We start from the raw sequence: 18,857 nt of genomic DNA on the forward strand, positions 1-18,857 counted from the left end.
CCGCACCGATTCTCTCTGGTGACTTCATGGTCCCCTTACAGGTGACGGCACTCGTAGGACTACTTGACGATTTCCTGACGCAACAGATTGGTACCGTTTGTGGGAACGATGCTAGCCATCATACCTACTAGCTCGCTTCCATACTCATACAATGCCACCACGAAGGAAGACTACCTCCACCGACAATGTTGCAAGGAACGGATCACCCCCTCCAGAGTGCTCTCGTCGCAGAGCCAATGGCCAGGACCATGTCCCTCTGGAGGAAGAGATCCCTCATGATGACCAAGTTGCGGTCGACAAGCCCAACAACGACCCTGTAAACGACGTAGTGGTGGAGGTGGTACCTGACCCCAACGCCAGCCACTATGGGTCAGATTAACGACATGCAGAGACAAATCCTCGATGAACAGTGACTCTTTCAAGACTACCTGAGGCAGCGGGCCACGTCCCACAGCCGCAGAACATCATCATCACTAAGAGCACAGCTTGTACCACGACAAGAATCAAACCCTAGGAGGTCTTCTCCCAGGGGTGGCAGATCGGGGAGAGCTGCAGGGCGAGCAAGTCTTGTACACCAGCAGGGGGATCCTTCTCAGTATCCCAGAAGGACGGCAGACCTCCCTGTAAGGTCAGAGCATGGGAGGACACCAACACCTAGGATAATGGTACTAAGCCCGGAGTGATCCATCTGGAGGTCCGTGTTCGAAGGTCGACTGGGAGGAAGTCCCATACCACCACATAGCCAGACCTACAGGGATGAGAGCCCCTCACCTTCGCGCCAGGGTTCATCATGGCATGACCACTCACCATCCCACCAGCAGTCAAGGCGGGAGGGAACTTCAAGGAGTGGATGGGAATGAGCTCGCAGTAAAAGTCCTGCCAGGCATGAAGGACAGACACGAGATGAGGAGCTAGATCGAAGACTGTGTGACCTGGACGAGAAGCTGGAAGGGTTGAAGAAGCAGACTAAGGGCGAGACACATTCCATACGAGGTCAGCATCCATTCTCCATGGAGATCATGTCTGCCACACTCCCCTCCAGGTTCAAGTTGCCTACCTTTGAGCTCTACAATGGTACCACGGATCCTAATGACCACATCAACTATTTCAATGGGATGATGACCCTGTATGGCAGATCAGACGTGGTCTCTTACCGAGCATTCCCTGTATCCCTTAAGGGTGCAGCTACTTCATGGTTCTCCAGGCTACGACCGAGGTCGATAGGTTTGTTCGCGGAGCTGTGCGAATAATTCGTCACCCACTTTCAGAGCAGTGTCAAGCAAAAGAAGACCACCATCAATCTACTAAACATGGTACAGAACTCTGGGAAATCTCCCAGGGAATATGTCAGCAGGCTCACCAAGGAGTCCTTGGAAGTTCGAGACTTGGACGATCAGACCCAGCATGCAGCCTTGGCAGGAGGCATCAGAGACTTGGACCTGATCAAGGACCTGGCACGTCACGAGACCAGGACTATGAAGGAGCTGTTGAAGCGATGCAATGAGTTTGCCAATATGGTAGAGGTACTGCAAGCCAGGAAGAAGGTGATCGAGGCCAAGCCACAAGACAACAAGAGGTCAGCGCCAGACGACCGTAAGGAAGGCAAGTGGTCAAGGACAGAACGTCGATAGGAGAAGAGCGATCGCCCATCAGGAAGAACTGATCGTCGTCTTGAGAGAAGTGAAAGAGCCAGTAGCCCTAAGTTCATGCCGTTGAACACAACCAGGTCACAAATCCCTATGCAGATCCAGGATCGTGACCTAATCCGTTGGCCACGACCCATGCTGGTAGGACCCGAGAAGCGAAACCCTAACAAGTACTGTCTCTTCCACAAGGAGAATGGGCATGATACAGAGGACTGTTACCAGCTGAAGAGGGAGATAGAAAACCTTGTAAGGGCCAGAAGCTTGAACAAATACGTGAAAGGAAGACGTGATGGTCGTTCAAGTCAAGCAGATAGAGGTCGTGATCTGGAAGAGAGAGGAATCAAGACGAGAAGAGAAGAGGACGGATCGTGAGAGAGACCGTCCAGAAGAGCGGAGAGATGCAGCAGAGCCTAGTGGCACCAAGGGAGCCCCCATCCTCACCATACTAGGAGGACCAGGGCAGGAGTCCACCAGGAAGGCCAAAGCCTATACCTGGTTCGTGGGAGTTATCGAGAAGCCAAGCAAGATAGCCAAGACCGAGATGGTGATCTCCTTCTCGGATGAAGACCTGGAAGGACTAAGCTTCCCACATGAGGATGCCCTGGTGGTATAGGTGGAGGTACTGATAGACACAGGAGCGTCTATAGATGTGCTCTCCTTGGACGCTTTTTGACAGTTCAGGTTCGGGGACGATCAGCTCAAGCCAGAACCTACCTACCTCCATGGATTTTTGGGCGCGACCGCCTCCATCAGAGGCACTATAGAGTTACTAGTCACCTTCGGAGTACACCCTCAACAAGTGACGATCATGGTAAACTTCATGGTTATCAAGTCCATGGTGTCATTCAACGGCCTCCTAGGGCGACCATCCCTGATAGCCCTTAGAGGAGTCGTATCGCCACTCCACTTGAAGATGAAGTTCCCCACCGATAATGGGGCAGGTGAGGTCCGGGGAGATCAGAAGAAAGCAAGGGAGTGCTATGTGACCTTCATAAAGAAGAATAATGGCAATACCTGAGGAATGGCACTCTGCCTAGAGACCCTAGTCAGCGACCAGAGAGATGAACTGATAGAGAGGAGAGGTAGACCGGTGGAGGACCTCGTCCCATGGCCACTCAATAAGGACGACCCCTCCAAGGTTGTACAGATAAGCTCACTGTTAAGCAACGACCAGAGGAATGAGCTCAGGCACCTCCTCCAAGCCAACATGGATGTCTTCATATGGTCGACCTCTGACATGCTAGGCATACCACGCTCCATAGCAGAGCACAGGTTGCACATCCATCCGACCAGGAAGGCCGTCCAGCAGAAGAAGCGTAACTTCACCCTCGACCGACAGGCAGTAATCAAGGAAGAGGTCGAGAAACTGAGCCAGTCGGGGTTCATCAGGAAGGAGAAATTCCCCACCTAGCTAGCGAACGTAGTTATGGTGCCGAAGCCTAACAAGAAGTGGAGGATGTGTGTTGATTACACCGACCTGAACAAGGCCTGCCCGAAAGATGAGTTCCCACTACCCAGGATCGACCTGTTGATCGATGCCACAGCAGGCCATGAGATATTGAGCTTCATGGATGCCTACTTGGGGTACAACCAGATCCTAATCCATGAGGGCGACGAGTCCTACATGGCATTCTGGATGGACCAGGAGAACTACTGCTACCGTGTCATGCCGTTCGGGTTAAAGAACGCAGGGGCCACCTTCCAGAGAATGGTCAACAAAATGTTCGAAGAACAAATTGGGCACAACATGGAGGTGTACGTGGATGAAATGCTCGTGAAAAGCGTCCAAGCCCAACAGTACCTCACCTACCTGGAGGAAGCCTTCACAGTACTGAGAAGGAACCAGATGAAGCTGAACCCTACAAAGTGCGCCTTCGGGGTAATGTCAGGAAAATTCCTGGGGTTCATGGTCTCAGTACGGGGAATAGAAGCCAATCCGTCCAAGATAAAAGCCATCCAGGAGATGGCACCCCCTGAACGGTCAGAGAGCTATAGAGGTTGAATGGAAGGGTCATTGCCCTTTCGAGGTTCATGTCATAGTTGGGCGACAAGTGCCTGCCGTTCTTCAAAACATTGAAGAACCTTAGAAGCCCAAAGGACTTCACGTGGACAGAGGAGTGCCAGAAGGCATTCGAAGAACTAAAGGAGTACCTAGAAAGCCCACCACTACTGAGGCGACCAGAACCCAATAAAGACCTACAGGCCTACCTAGCAGCCACCCCGATCGCTGTAAGCGCAGTACTCCTAAAAGAAGAATGCAGGGTCTAGAAGCCCATCTACTATGTCAACCACGTTCTGATCGATGCAGAGACTAGGTACACAAGGATCGATGCAGAGACTAGGTACACAAGTAGCTAGGAAGCTACGATCATACTTCCAAGCCCACACCATCACAGTCCTCACTGACCTACCCCTGAGGAAGGTACTTCACAAGCCAGACGTATCCGAATGACTCATAGCCTAGGCAATGGAACTGAGTGAGCATGACATTAGGTTCCAACCTTGGACTGCCATCAAAGGTCAAGCTCTGGAGGACTTCGTCGCCGAATGCACCTTATCTGAGATCGAGCCAGAGGAAGAAGAACCAGAGGAACATGACTGCAGATCGTGGATGATAGTTTGAGTAATGCAACAGGAAGTGGGGCTGGCTTCATACTCACCAGCCCCGAGGGATTTTGAATCCAGTATGCGCTCCGGTTCACCTTCCAAGCATCCAACAATAAAGTCGAGTACGAGGCACTGCTAGTCGGACTCCAGGTGGCCAAGGCCATCCAAATCACACACCTATCCATCCGGAGTGACTCCCAGCTTGTGGTGAACCAGGTGAATGGAGAATATAAGGAAAAGGACGAGCGAATGGCAGCATACCTAGCACGTGCCCGGTCATTGATCAAGGGGTTCATGAAGTTCGAGATGGTTTACGTTCCCAGGATCGAGAACACCACCACCGATGCTCTATCCAGGCTAGCTAATGATGAATTCTGAAACTTGGCAGGGGCAGTATACATTGAAATACTACATGAACCAACATACCAAGAGAAGCAGGTCAATGCCATCGAGGAAGGGCCCAGCTGGATGGACCCTATACTTGACTATATAGAAAATGACATCTTACCAGAGGACAAGGTTGAGGCAAGGAAGGTCAGGATGAGAGCGATAAAGTAAACCATCCTAGACGGAGTACTATACAAGAGGGGGGTCACAGCACCACTACTCCGGTGCCTAGGACCCAAGGGAGCCGAGTATGCCCTGGCTGAAGTCCACGAGGGGATATGCGGAAGCCACATGGGAGGACGAGCCCTAGCCTATAAGGTCCTCCGCCAAGGACACTACTGGCCACAAATGCAAGAGGAGGCCATACAGTATGTCAGGAAGTGCGAGCAGTGTCAGTTGTTTGCCCTAGTACCCCATCTACCCGCCACCAAATTGACATCGATCCTCAACCCCATACCCTATGCCATATGGGGGATGGACATCCTGGGCGACTTCACGGCAACATCGGGGAACAGGAAGTACTTGGTCGTTGCTATCGACTACTTCACCAAGTGGGTCGAGGCTAAACCGTTGGCTAAAATTATAGAGGCAGAAATGGAGAAGTTCGTCCGCAACGACGTCATCTACAGGTTCGGGGTACCAAAGATCCTGGTCTCAGACAATGGTAAATAGTTTGGTAACCCCCAGTTCAGGGCATTCTGTCAGAGCTACAACATCGACTATCGGCCTGTCTCGGTAGCTTACCCACAGGCCAATGGTCAGGTGGAGGTGACCAATAGAACATTACTAGAAGGGGTCAAGAAGAGGCTAGAGGGAGCTAAGGGGAAGTGGGTTGAGGAACTACCAAGTGTACTGTGGGCGTACCAGACCACAGTCAGGACACCTACAGGGGAGAGCCCATTCTGTCTGGCATATGGCACGGAGGCACTAGCACCAGTCGAGGTCCTCGCTATATCCCCTCGAGTCCTACATTTTAACGAGCACACCTATGTCGACGGACTATGGGCGAACCTGGACTTCATTGATGAAGTCCAGGAGGAAGCACTCCTAAGGAATGTAGCCTTCCAGCAACAAACTGCCAAATACTACAACACCAGGGTTAGAGAGAGGCTGTTCCATTATGGAGACCTGGTCCTGAGAAGGGCCAGTGCTTCCCAGCCAAGGAAAGAAGGCAAGCTATCAGCCAACTGGGAAGGACCTTACATAGTCTCCAAGCAGATACGTCAAGGGACCTACCGCTTGAAGACTCAGGGGGCAAGAAGATAGAGTGCACTTGGAACTCAGAACACCTGAAGAAGTACTACCAGTGAGAGAAACACTAGCAGCAATAGCAGAGTCGCCAGTCAACCAAGTAGGAGTAGCAGAGTCGCTAGTCAGCCAAGTAGCAGTAGCAGAGTCGGTAGTCAGCCATGATACACAGTAGATTTGGATTTTCAAGAGTTATTTAAAATTTGAATTTGAAATTTATATTTAGAAATTGGTATGCGCTTGTCTACTCCTACCTGTTGGCCGACTACCACCAAGGTGCAAGGCCACCCAGATCCGATGACCACTAAAGCCCGCAAGCCACCAAGGCTCAAGGCCACCTAGGTTCGATGACAACTAAGGCCCGTAGGCCACCAAGGTCCAATGACCAACAAGGCGCAAGGCCACCTAGGTCTAATGACCACCAAGGCCCGTAGGCCACCAAGGTCCGATGACCACCAAGGCGCAAGGCCACCCAGGTCCGATGACCATCAAGGGCCGTAGGCCACCCAGGTCTGATGACCACCAAGGCCCGTAGGCCACCAAGGTCCGATGACCACCAAGGCGCAAGGCCACCCAGGTCCAATGACCACTAAGGCCCGCAGGCCACCAAGGCTCAAGGCCACCCAGGTCCGATTACCACTAAGGCCCGTAGGCCACCAAGGCGTAAGGCCACCAAGGTCCGATGACCAATAAGGTGCAAGGCCACCCAGGTCTAATGACCACCAAGGCCCGTAGGCCAACAAGGTCCAATGACCAATAAGGCACAAGGCCACCCGGGTCCCCAGACCACCAGGGACCGAAGATCATCAAGGTCCTACGTAGCAAGGAGAAAAATAGAAGGAAAACACATCAACTACAAACGACCGAGGTCACAACTATAACCAAGTTCAGCATCCCAAGGTTCACTGTTCAGAATACATATAAAATCATGGGGCGTCGATGGGAGGAGTCACGTTGGACCCTATAGGAGACATCACGTCACCCTTAGGGGGATAAGCCATACTCTCCTCAAGTAGGACCGCGCTCTCCTCAGGTAGAGCCACGCTCTCCACAGGCAAGGCTGTGCTCCCCACAGGCAAGACCGCACTCTCCTCAGGCAAGACCGCACTCACCTCGGACGCCACAAAACCATCCCTAGTAGGAACTCAAACCAACGCAGACAGCACCGAGGCGAACTTAGAGAATCTCAAGAAATCATAACCAGGGCTCTCCTCCAAGACGCGATCCGCCAAATCTTGGACACCCCCCTCATATACCTCCTGGGTACTCTCGTGGAACAAGTCTAACATCACCTGAGACTCCCGAAACTCAGCCATAGCTCGCTCCCCAATCGCAGACAGCTCGACCTCACAACTCTCCCTCAGCGTAAGAACCTCCTCCTCCAAGGCGCGGACTCTGGTCGAACTCTCAACCGTTGCAGTAGACGACACTCGGAGCTCCTCGGACACCACCTTGAGTCCCTCGGATGCCACCCTGAGCTCCTCAGCCATGCTCCTCTCATGAGCAGCATCCTCCTCCCGAGCTGCCTTCTGCCCCTGGAGCTCCCTCTCCAGACCCTGCAACCGGTGGGATAATTGAACCTCTCGAAAAGCTCGTCTCTCAAGATGGAGTACCGCCTCTATAGTGCGGTGCTGAACCTGCAAGCAACACAGCCATTGAGTATATAGGGAAAGCTACAAGCACAAAAGATGAAGGGGAAGAAGAGGTAGGATTTACAGAAGCCATGTCATAATAAAGGGTCTGCGCTAGAAATGCATCAGTAAGCCCCTATAGGGCTGAACTCTCAGTAGGGAGCCTCCCCTTATCCAACCACTCCCATGGCACGCCATGCCCAGATAGTGTCGTACCCTCCTCAAGATCCAAGGAAAGCACCAGCAACGAAGGCACTATTGGATCGACATGCGTGCCTATCGAAGAAGAACTCACCCCCTTCCCCGTAGAGGGGGGCAAAGTAGAAGGCCCCAGGGGCAACAGTGGGAGGCAGAGCAAGAGACCCTGAAGCAGCAACGACGGGGGGAGAAGAGCATGGGAGGATGACACGCACGCCGGACCTCGTCACACTGGAAGAATTCGGACCACCCTTCTCCTTGGTCCCAGCAACCGTAAGAGAAGAAGGGGCAGGGACCGGGGGAACGTCGACACTAGCAGCTCCAAAACCAGAACCACTCGCAGGAGGAGTGATCAAAGGGCCCTTCCTTTATATATTGGACTGGTAAATGTTAAGGTTCGGCCGTATACTCACTGCATAACAACATCAAATCAAGACCACATGACAAGTTAGGCAGCTAGTAAAGTAGAAGATAAACATGGATACAAGCAAAAAAGGAAAAATCTTACCAGGACTCAACTTCCAGAGGCACAAGAAGGCCTCAGAATCCAACTGATGAACGTCGAACGGGTAGTGTCCCTGACACTGCCGGAGGGTGTCGAGCTCAGAGTCACTCAGCGTAAGAGGGCAGTTCACCCTCTTGAGATCAATGGCCTCCCAAGTAGACCGCAATGCACATCGAGGGATCGTGGCAAAGAAGAAGTGATCCCTCCAGCACTTCACCGAGTCGGTAATCCCCACAATAGAATCAAATGCAGCAAGAGCCCCCTTGGGAGCATGATGGGCGAAGTGGTGGCACCCGCCATCCCCCTTCCTCAAAACGTAGAAGTATGAAAATAGGGGAACAGTGGCTGCACGCCCCACCCGCGCCACCTGCCCAGGGGTAAGGCACCAATGCTCCAATACCAACTCCACAAAGCGGGAGACGGGAAGCCGAAGACCGTAGGTGAAGAAAATGCGGTAGAGGCAGACTTCGTCCGCTCGATGGGAGTAGGCACGGTCGTCAGGATCGGGGACATGAAGAACGATCTCAGGAGGGATATGAAACTCGCGACGGATAGAAACTAAGTCCGAGGCGGTCAGGACACTAGCAGTCTGGGCCAACGTACTGCAAGGATCCCCAATCAAGGCCCGGGGAACCCTGCGACCCCTACTGACACCATAGGCGGAGCCTCTAGGAACCTCCTCCTCCCCATCACTAGCAGGGAGAGAGGGCAATGACGAGGCGGTACCCGCCGGGGAGAACGACCCAGACAAAGACTCCCGAGGATACTCAGCCGGGGTCGTGACCGGATCAGAGTTATCGGGAGATGACATGAATAAAGAAGGAAGGATCAAGCTACTTACTCGGAGCGACAATCTCTAATGCCCGAAGAGGGATGTCAACCTACAACCACCAACATGTGAACTGATCAGGGAAAGTCATCTCCAAAAAAAAAAAAAAATGTACAGGCTCTTACCAGGCGCCAACCGCCGCAAAGGCACTAATCAAAACAAGGCCAAGTACTGACCACTACACAGATGCAGACCGCAGGCGCCTAACTCCAAGACAGGGACATGACCAAGGCAGGCACAACCAAGAGAAGGTGGCCGGGCGAGACGCGACGGTGACCGCGACCGAGAGAAGGTAAGCATGACGGGTCGGGCGCGACAGGTTGGGCATGACGAACAGGCGGGTGCGACAGGTAGGCGGGCATGATGCACCAAGGCGGGAGTGACGACTTGGGGGGGCGTGATGCACCAAGGCAGGCGCGATGATAGCAAGCAGATGTGGCGCGACTACGACAAGCGGGTATGACGGCGCAAGCATGGCCGTGGCCAAGAGTGGACGGAGCAGGCCAAAGCCAAGGCCCAAGCATGGGTGGTGGTCAGAGCACGAGCCTAGGGACAAGACCGTAGGCACACCTCCAGCAGAGAAGACACCACAAAGGTAAGCTCAAGGCAAGCCACAAGACACCAAGTCCCAAGGCTAGTAGGCAAGGGAGGACATGAGAGAGGACATGTGACAAACACTTGGGGGGCACACCAAGAGAGGGACAAAAAACAAGGTAGGGGAGAAGAGCCAAAAAACAAAGAAGTGGAAGGAAAAAGACAAGAGAAGGAGAAGAAATGAGAGGAAATGGAAAGTGAATGAGAAAAAGAAGAATATATATCTCTACAAAAAAGAAAAAGAAAAGAAAAACGTAAAAAGATGTGAGAGGAGGGGTTTGAACCCATAACCTCTCCCTCACCCAACAATTTGCACTCACCCCCTGAGAGAGATTATTTGCCACCAACCCCCTGGGTAACATACAAGTGTATAGAGAACTCTCTTGAGCACATTGTTCCAAGAGAGTGGGGGGGGAAATGATGAACCACAAATCATCCCAACCTCACAGAAGATGCCATGTGTCCCTGAACAACAGGAGATCCACCCGGACACCAACAGCAGGAGATCCACCCGGACACCAACAGCAGGAAATCCACCCGGACACCAGCTACACCTTGGGTGCCATCACCCACACTTGGGCGTCATCCACCAGGGCGCCAGCCGCCCTGGGCACCACCCACCTTGGGCCAAGGACCACCTGGACATCTTTCCCTCTCAGGCCTCATCCACTTAGGTGTTGAGAGCTCGACAGGGTGCAGGTACAAGCTGGACGACACCACCACCACGTCGCCAACAAGATATACACCACCGCGAGGACTCCGAGCCATCACCTACCACTTACGTAACCCAGATGGACTCAAGCACCAGGGACCTTATCTACCATGTAGAAGGATCTATCCACCAAGAAGGACAACCCTACTGGGATACTAAGTCTCACGGGAAGACAACCAACCAGGGAGGAACCCTGCTACTCAAGACTCCTCCACCCACGAAGAAGACTCCACATCAACTAGGGACTCTCCACTCCGCCACAGACCACTATAAAAGAAGAGGTATCTCACACCCTCCACCCATCTTGAATAATGACTATTCATCTGTTTGCTCAGGAGATCTGACTTCGGCATCGGAGAGCCCTAGGCCGGAACCACACCGGTTCTCTTTGGTGACTTGTTGGTCCCCTTGCAGGTGACGGCACTCACAGGACCGCCCGACGATTTCCTGACGCAGGTACTATTAAATTATCATCTCATAGTCTATTAAAGTAGAGAGAATTGAAGAAGCTTTTCATTCAAAGTAAATAAATACAGTAGAGAGAATGAAGAAGCTTAATTGATTTCTGACCTTACAAGTTCGATGATGAGTCCAAGTTGGAGTTTCGGTTTCCATGGCCCCCCCTGTCTGTTACTTCTTGCATTCTCAGAGTTTTAAGTGCTTATATATATAAATATATACCAGTAGATTCTTTTAAATGATAAATAGGTCAACATGTTGAGACCCATGCCAAAATGTTTTTTTTTAATGTTTATATTATTTTATGGTAAGAGTGTTCCATTTTGACCAAGTGGTCACAGGTTTGAGTCTTTGGAAACAGTCTCTCTGCGAAGCAGGGGTAAGATTGCATACATTATGACCCTCTCTAAACTCCACTGCAATGGCAGGAGCCTCGTGCACTGGGTACGCCCTTTTTTTATTTATAATTGTACGTATGGCTTCTCTTTAATGATAGGTCAACATAATGAGACTGAGATCTAGGGATGTAAATGGATAACCAAAAATCCGAATCCGATCCACATCCGTATCCGTTTAGAGATGGAAAAAAATTCGAATACTTAATAATAAAAAAGTAAGTAAATAATGATCTTGAGGGTTTTTGAAGATTCAACAGGTTCTAGAATGTGGAAAAGAGAATTATGATCTAAGAGATATGGACTGAGAGTGAATTGTATCCGCTAGGGAGAGGAAGGTCTGGGTTACACAAGACAGAGATGCAAACAGATGATTAATTGAAAATCGGAATTCGATCCGTATCTGAATCCGTTTAGAGGTATCTGTATATTCGGCCAGGGAATATCCAGATCCGATCACATCCAATCCGTATCTGAACTAACTCCGATCAGTTTACATCCCTACTAAAATCCAATGCATCTCTCTCTCTAAAAATTTCAGAGACATACACACACGGCTTGTGAATCAATAGAAGTGGCAATTCTCAACCCAGCCTACCTAGTCCGTCCACTCTAGAATGGTTTGTAAGTGGCTGTAATCTGTTTTGTTTTCATATAAAAAATTTGCAAGAATGACAAGGTTGTCTGGTCTTGATTCTAGTATCCCCACCCTTCTTGATCATTTTCTTTTATAATAGAAAAGTTATATTAAATTATATTATATTATATATAAAGGCATATCCAGTGCACAAGGCTCCCACCATTGTAGGGTTTGGGGAGGATCATAATATATGTAGCCTTATCTCCCGTGCACGAGGCTCCCACCACTGCGGAGTCTAAGAAAGGTCATAATGTACGCAGCCTTACCTCTGCTTTACAAAGAGACTGTTTCCAAATCTTATACATACATATGGGTGAATACAAATAAATTTAAAATACATATATATACGAAAACATCTTAAAAGGGAAAAAAGAGACAATTAAAACAAAGAAAATACAGTATGCCAATTCTTAGCATAATCCAAATCCGAGGCATGGAGATGGTTGACCTTAGTTATAATTTTAAACTCAATAGAAGTTATAGAACTCCAGAACTGATTGTAGGTTCTGGATGAGGAAGTCTATCTACGCATATTTCTTTCCCACCATATTTGCCTTTGAATTCCTACTGAATCTACTTCCATCACTATCAAAGGAAAGAAGGGAGATTCAGAAGGCAGGCATTTTCAGAGAGCCCTCATCCAAATATATTATATTTTAAAACTTTTCCCCCAAAGTGAAGGCAGAATTCGATTTGAGGACCTCATTGCTCTCTATATATTCTCAATTTTTCTAGTACTCATTCTAATACTCAACCATTTGATGTGTTTCTATGAAATGTGGATCTCACAAAGGTAAGGGATGCACATTAGATAGAGAGCAACATCAAAGTTTTCCTATAGATTAGGGATCCAATTTCTTTTCATCCATAGTGATGGGATCTAACCCTTTGACTAGTAGGGGAGAATTTTCAACCATATACAGGAGTGGGAGTTAATGATGACATAAGAATTTAATAATAGGGTCACATCACCAATGGTGAAGAAATTCTTTCTTTCTTTACGGAGTGCAATTAGACTGGTCATTGAAAAGGAAAAAAAAACAACTGTGGGTATGTTGTAGATTTTTTTTGTTTTATTTTTTTAACGGTTACCGGGGAGGTAAGGGTGTATAACGGTTTGGTGCAATTTTTTTTAGGTAAAACCAAAACCAAACCGTTTAATAAATGGTTTTACATGTTGAAAGTGAAACCATTTATCGGTTTAATCGGTTGTATAACTTTTTTTTTACTCAAATGACCTACTTCCCATTATATGTCTTTTGACTTTTTGTTGAAATGGATGTATGAATTGAATTCCTATATGTTTTTTTTAAATAATTGCTTATTTGTACCATTACATATTTACTAATTATTTATTATTGTCATTAATGATTAATTATTGTCATTACATACTACTAATAAACATTTTGGTTTAAACGGTTAACTAAACAATCTCAATTTTAAAACCAAAATAGAACCATTTATTATTCAGTTGTTCCGATTTGATTTTGACACCCTTAAAGGGCCCGCAAGAAAATCATCTCCATCGTGTCAATGAATGCAGCATGCATGTCCTTGGGGCGTGTGCCAGACAGCTCCAACCATCCGATGCGCGATAGAGAGGATCCGGACTGAGGGTGACTCCATTAAAGACAAATAGAAGAAGCTGCACAAGAGTGACAGGTATTTACAGAAATAAACAGCATGAGCGGCAACCATGAGCAGCATGCTTAGTAGGATCCATTGTGGACTTGATGGAATGAGCAGAGAAGTGAGTCATTCTCAGTTGTTTTTTACTTCCAAAGATTGGATCAGTTCCATTTGTGGATCCCAATTTCCATGGTCTCTTCTGTCATTTCTTCGCCTCATTCTTCTTGAGGGATGGTGTTGGAGGTGATAAAGATGTTGATGGGGCCGGGCTGACAACTCAAATTGATTGTATTCTTCTGCTTATTGCTACAACCATAGCTAAGCTTTGGCACATAAACATATGGGGCACTGTTCTCTGTGCTCCAGCGCAGAATGCGCCCAGGCACATGGTGGTGGGCACAATAACCACCCTATTTCATTGAGTGACAGGCCCATGTGCCTGGGGGCAGCCCGTGCTATAGCACTGAGAATATTCTCCCTAAACATATATACAGTAATTTGCAATGGTAACTTAGAACCTAACACAGGTGAAGCTGGTTGGGCTTCAGTTTTGTTCTTTAATCACCAATTCTTTATGGCTGCTATGGATTTTGGTGTGGCAGAAAGTGCTGAGGAAGCAGAAATTAATACTAGATTGTACCAAGGATTGCAAAGTGCATTGGAACTAGGCTGAGTAAATGTAGAGATTTTAATAAAGGTGTCAATTGGTATAGTTCCCATTATTTACTACGGGTCCATACTGGTACAGGTACCAGAGGTGCCAATCCCAATACCGTCCCATTTAGTTAATGAGACCAAACCTAGGTCCCAATTATTAACTAGACGGGATGGTAGCGGTTCTTAAATATTTTTAGGCCTGGTAGAAAAGGGAGAAGAACTTTAATGATTCATAAGAAGTTGATTCAATTATTAGTGTTATGGATCTTTCCACTATTATGAGATCTAAGGTATTCCTTGCCATCATGGATTTCACGGTTTTATTTCTTCAAACTCCCTAAGATCACATATTCACATGTAAGCTTCTCAAAACGAAGACTAAGAATTAATGAGGACGAATTAAACAAGACCATGTATGGTTTTAGTGCCATCACTAAATAAGTTTATAGAAATAGAACTAAAACTCCATTAGCTGAAACCTTCGTAAGAGAAAATATCACTCAAATTCATTAAACTGCAGCCATAAAACTTAAACAAAAGAACACGAAACATACCTTTTGAAAAAGTATTGGTACTTTCAGTACCTAACCGGTATTTAGTACTGATACCATTAGGAATCCATCCCCCATTTATTATTCAGTAATCAAATCCCAATACTGTCTCGTTTATTAATGGGATGGTCTAGTACTGAATTTTAACAAAACGATTTTGGGACAATTCTCGGTTCTGATCTTAAATTGACACCCTTAAGAGATTTGGACAGATTGCTAGAATGTGATTGGATAATTGCAATAAGATTCTGATGATGGTTGGCCATGGGAACTTATTACTTATTTTTATGACATTAAATTTTTGGGACAGTTTTCATATACGGATGTGAGGAGTAGAGAGATGGACACATGGGAGTGCTGGCGTAGGCCACACTCCCATACATAAAACTGCTTCCCTTTTTTTATCTCAAATATTTTTTTCTGTAATATTTAAGAAAATTTTTAGTAATGATTTTCTTTTTTATAAAAAAAAATGGTATGAAATATGTTGGATAAAGTATTAAACAACAATAAAACGCAAATTATACGCTTAAGTTTAATAAAAGGGTTTTTTTTTTCGAATGCCCCCCTCAAATTATCCAAATGTACAAACGCACCCGTACAAGTTTACTAATTCCAAATGTACCTCTATTTTCCAAACTTTGTAACAATTTAGTCCTAACCGTTAGTTTGGGACATTAGATCAGAGAATCTAATGACCAAAATGCCCTTGTGATAAAAACCCACAAAAATTAAAGAGTAAAATGACCAAATTGCCTTCATCTTTCGTTTCTGGTTGTATTATTTTTATATTTGCAAAAGAAATCTTTTAATAGCTTTATGACTGTGATAGAGCTCTGTTCTTCAAGGATTTGTGGTCCTAACATTTGGTGTGGTGTATAGAATGAAAGTAAACCATCTATTCTAAACAATTATGTTTTCTTTAGAAGAAAAACAATGGGAAATTTGAAGGTGTTTTCATGTGGGTTTCTTTTTAGTTTCAAACCCTAAACGATTTGGGGAAGTTGAGGGCAATTTTGTCACTTTACTCTTTAATTTTAATGGGTTTTTATCACAAGGGTATTCTGATGAATTTTTATTCTCTCAGGTTCCTTGCTCGGTACAGTTGTCCAGTGCCTCTAATAAGAGGGGGGTGGACCCCCACCCAGGCAGTATGCTTGGGCAAGACTAGACTGTTACAACATTTGGAAAGTAGGGGTGTATTTGAAATTAATAAACTTGTAAGGATACATTTGTACATATGAACAATTAGAGGGGGCATTTGGAAAAAATTCTGAATAAAAAAACTAAGGAAAAATTACATTATCACCCCCTGAGATTTGTATTAAATACAGAACGATCCCTTGTATTTCTAAATTATACAGCCACACCCCCTAAAGTTTGGTTAACTGTTACAGACAGCCCCATTCTGTTATATCATTCCCGTCAAGTGCTGCAGTTAGGGATGTAAATGGATATTCGTAAATCCGTATTCGATCCGCGTTCGTGTCCGTTTAGGAGAATCTGAATCCGTCCGAAACTAATAGGATACGAATATGATAATCCCCCTATCCGATCGATTATTATCCGATTAGTTTAGCAGTCCAATGGTAATAAAATATGTGAAATATAACTTTGTGTTTGTCTATCCTTTTAAGTTACCTTATTGGATTTTGTTATCTTAGTTTTATAAATTTATAAGTTAAGATAATGTGATTCTTTTTCTAGATTTGTTATTGGTTTATATATATTATTTTATGCAATGTGCTACATGGAATTACATATCTATTAAAAAATCAAAAGTAAAAAACGTAAGAGAATAAAAGACTAAGAAAAGTAGAAGAAAGGGTAATAACTGAACTCTCAAGTTTCAACCCTAACCTTCATCATAAAAACGGTAACTATGTCAACGGATAGTCAAAAAATCGTATTCGATCTGTATTCATATCCATTTAGGAGAACTTGTATTCAAAAAATCATTATCCGGAAATTATTCGAATCCGTCCGAATACCGATAGGATATTATCCGAATCCGTCCGAATATAAACGGTTACGAATATGATAATGCCACTATCCAACCGAATTCGATCCGTTTACATCCCTAGCTGCAATGTTGGTAATTCATGACTTAAAATGATTAATATACCCCTAATTCTCAAAATCTTTCTTTTTGCTAATATTACCTGTGAAACAAACTTAATGGGACCCACCATCCCTCCTCCTTCTTCTTCTTCTTCTCTGCAACCTCACTGGCTCCACCACCTGCTGCAACCCCATCACCCGCCCTACCCCCTGCAACCTAACACCATCACACCCCACCCTCCCTTTCCTCTCCCTTTGTTCCTTCCCCAACCCCCATCTTCCCTACAAGAGTACGTTACATTGCACCTGGACTGCTATTACTATATAAACATCAAAGAAATGAGGCTTAAATGCTATAGCCTCATTGATGAATTGAGGGTGTAAAGGGCAAGCTGCACAACACTAAAGACATAAATGTAAAATAAGAAAATCTATAGAACCAATCTATTCAAAGTGGGATTGATTAACTCCAATTTTGATTAAAACTGATCTTGATAAAACCTAGTTTGGATCAAAATCAGAAGTATAATGATTACAGAAACTAACCTCTTGTATTGCTTGATTAGTTTTCTAAGCGGTAGTGATGGAGATATTGTAAGTAGTTGTTGGAGGGCGGTGATTTCTTTAAGAGAGCGGAGTGTTCTGATCTGTTTCTGGATCGACTCTTGTTGAATCTGTGGATCTACTTTTGGCATTTCAGATCTGTTTGGTTTTGGTTTCCAGCGAAGAGAATTGTCTTCTTTTTTTGATCGACACCTTTTGAAACTGTGGATCTGTTTTTGGCATTTTAGATCAGCTCGTTTTTGGTGTCTTGGTGCTTCTGTCTAGATGGAGAAAACCAACCATTTCAGATCTGATCTTGGGGCTTCTGTCCAAGTAGAGAAGAAATACGTTGTTGGTGCCTTAGTTTCCTTTTTATTGGATGAGTTTTTTGTGTTACTCCACCTCAGGTGATTTGTCATTTTTGGAATTTTATAGTTATTAATCTGAGAACTCAGAGGTGACGATTATACCTTATGTTTCAAAAATCCGTTGGATATTGAGGGAGTTATGGAAACATGAAGTTCGTGTCGTTCGATCAACTCCTTGTTTTGAACATTTGCTTGATTTTCTCTTTCAAAGCAGTCTTTTACTTTCTCTTAGTGGATTTAAATTAGATATCTGGGGGGACCATGTATTTGTTGCTGAGATCTGCTTCAGGGAGCCATATACAAAGAGGTTTAGGGATTACCTGAACCGAATGGAATCGCAGCGGAAGGGATGATCGAATGCGGCTTGCAGTTACAAGCACAACACGATCTCTACAGGCTTCTCCTCAGAGAACTCCACACCACAAAACCCTAGACAACGATGGAAACCCTAGGAAAACACAGAACTTGAAAGGAGGGAGAGATCTGATTAAAAATCCCGCTCCTAGGGTTTATGCCTTATGTCTATATATAAGTTAAACCCAGGGATTGGCCAATCAGAGGAGGGATCGGTCACTTAAGTGACCGTCCCTCTCTCTCTCTCGTTATTGGCTCGGCCGGCCTACCCCATGTGGGCGGACCAGCTGGGCCTCAGGCCCATCATCGATTTACATCTCCCACTCGCCCACACAGGGTGCATATATTATGCATTCAAGTTTCTCTCATTCCGCGTTATCCTCCATACAGGTAATGGGGCGTGTGACTTGTCGAGATGATACAAGGTAGGAGTACTATATCAAACTTTCATCTAGCCAACATAGTACATCACTCTCAAAAAGTCTCGAAATATCCTAAACGATCCACTTACACCCGATCTAACACTCTCGACCCCTCATGATGAGCAGTGTTAATCCTTGGTATGTAATGTACTCATGACTGCGTAGATCATAAATACGACGCGTCGCTCGGGCAATGAGTCACATAACAAAGGTGTAACGTCCAATGGTTTTCCCTGAACCCCTCACGTCAATCCAAATATCCCCAACAGCTTTCCCAATTGCTTCTCGTTGGACTGCATCATCCATGGTCTTAAGGAGAACATCAAAGTAGCGTCATTGGGTGTCTTTTTCATGACATCGTCTCAGGTAATAAGGGTATTGTGGGATTAATATAATCCACCTGGCTCACACAGTGACGAAG

Source organism: Telopea speciosissima, chromosome 2 (genome assembly GCF_018873765.1).
Source record: "Telopea speciosissima isolate NSW1024214 ecotype Mountain lineage chromosome 2, Tspe_v1, whole genome shotgun sequence".
Taxonomy (NCBI): domain Eukaryota; kingdom Viridiplantae; phylum Streptophyta; class Magnoliopsida; order Proteales; family Proteaceae; genus Telopea; species Telopea speciosissima.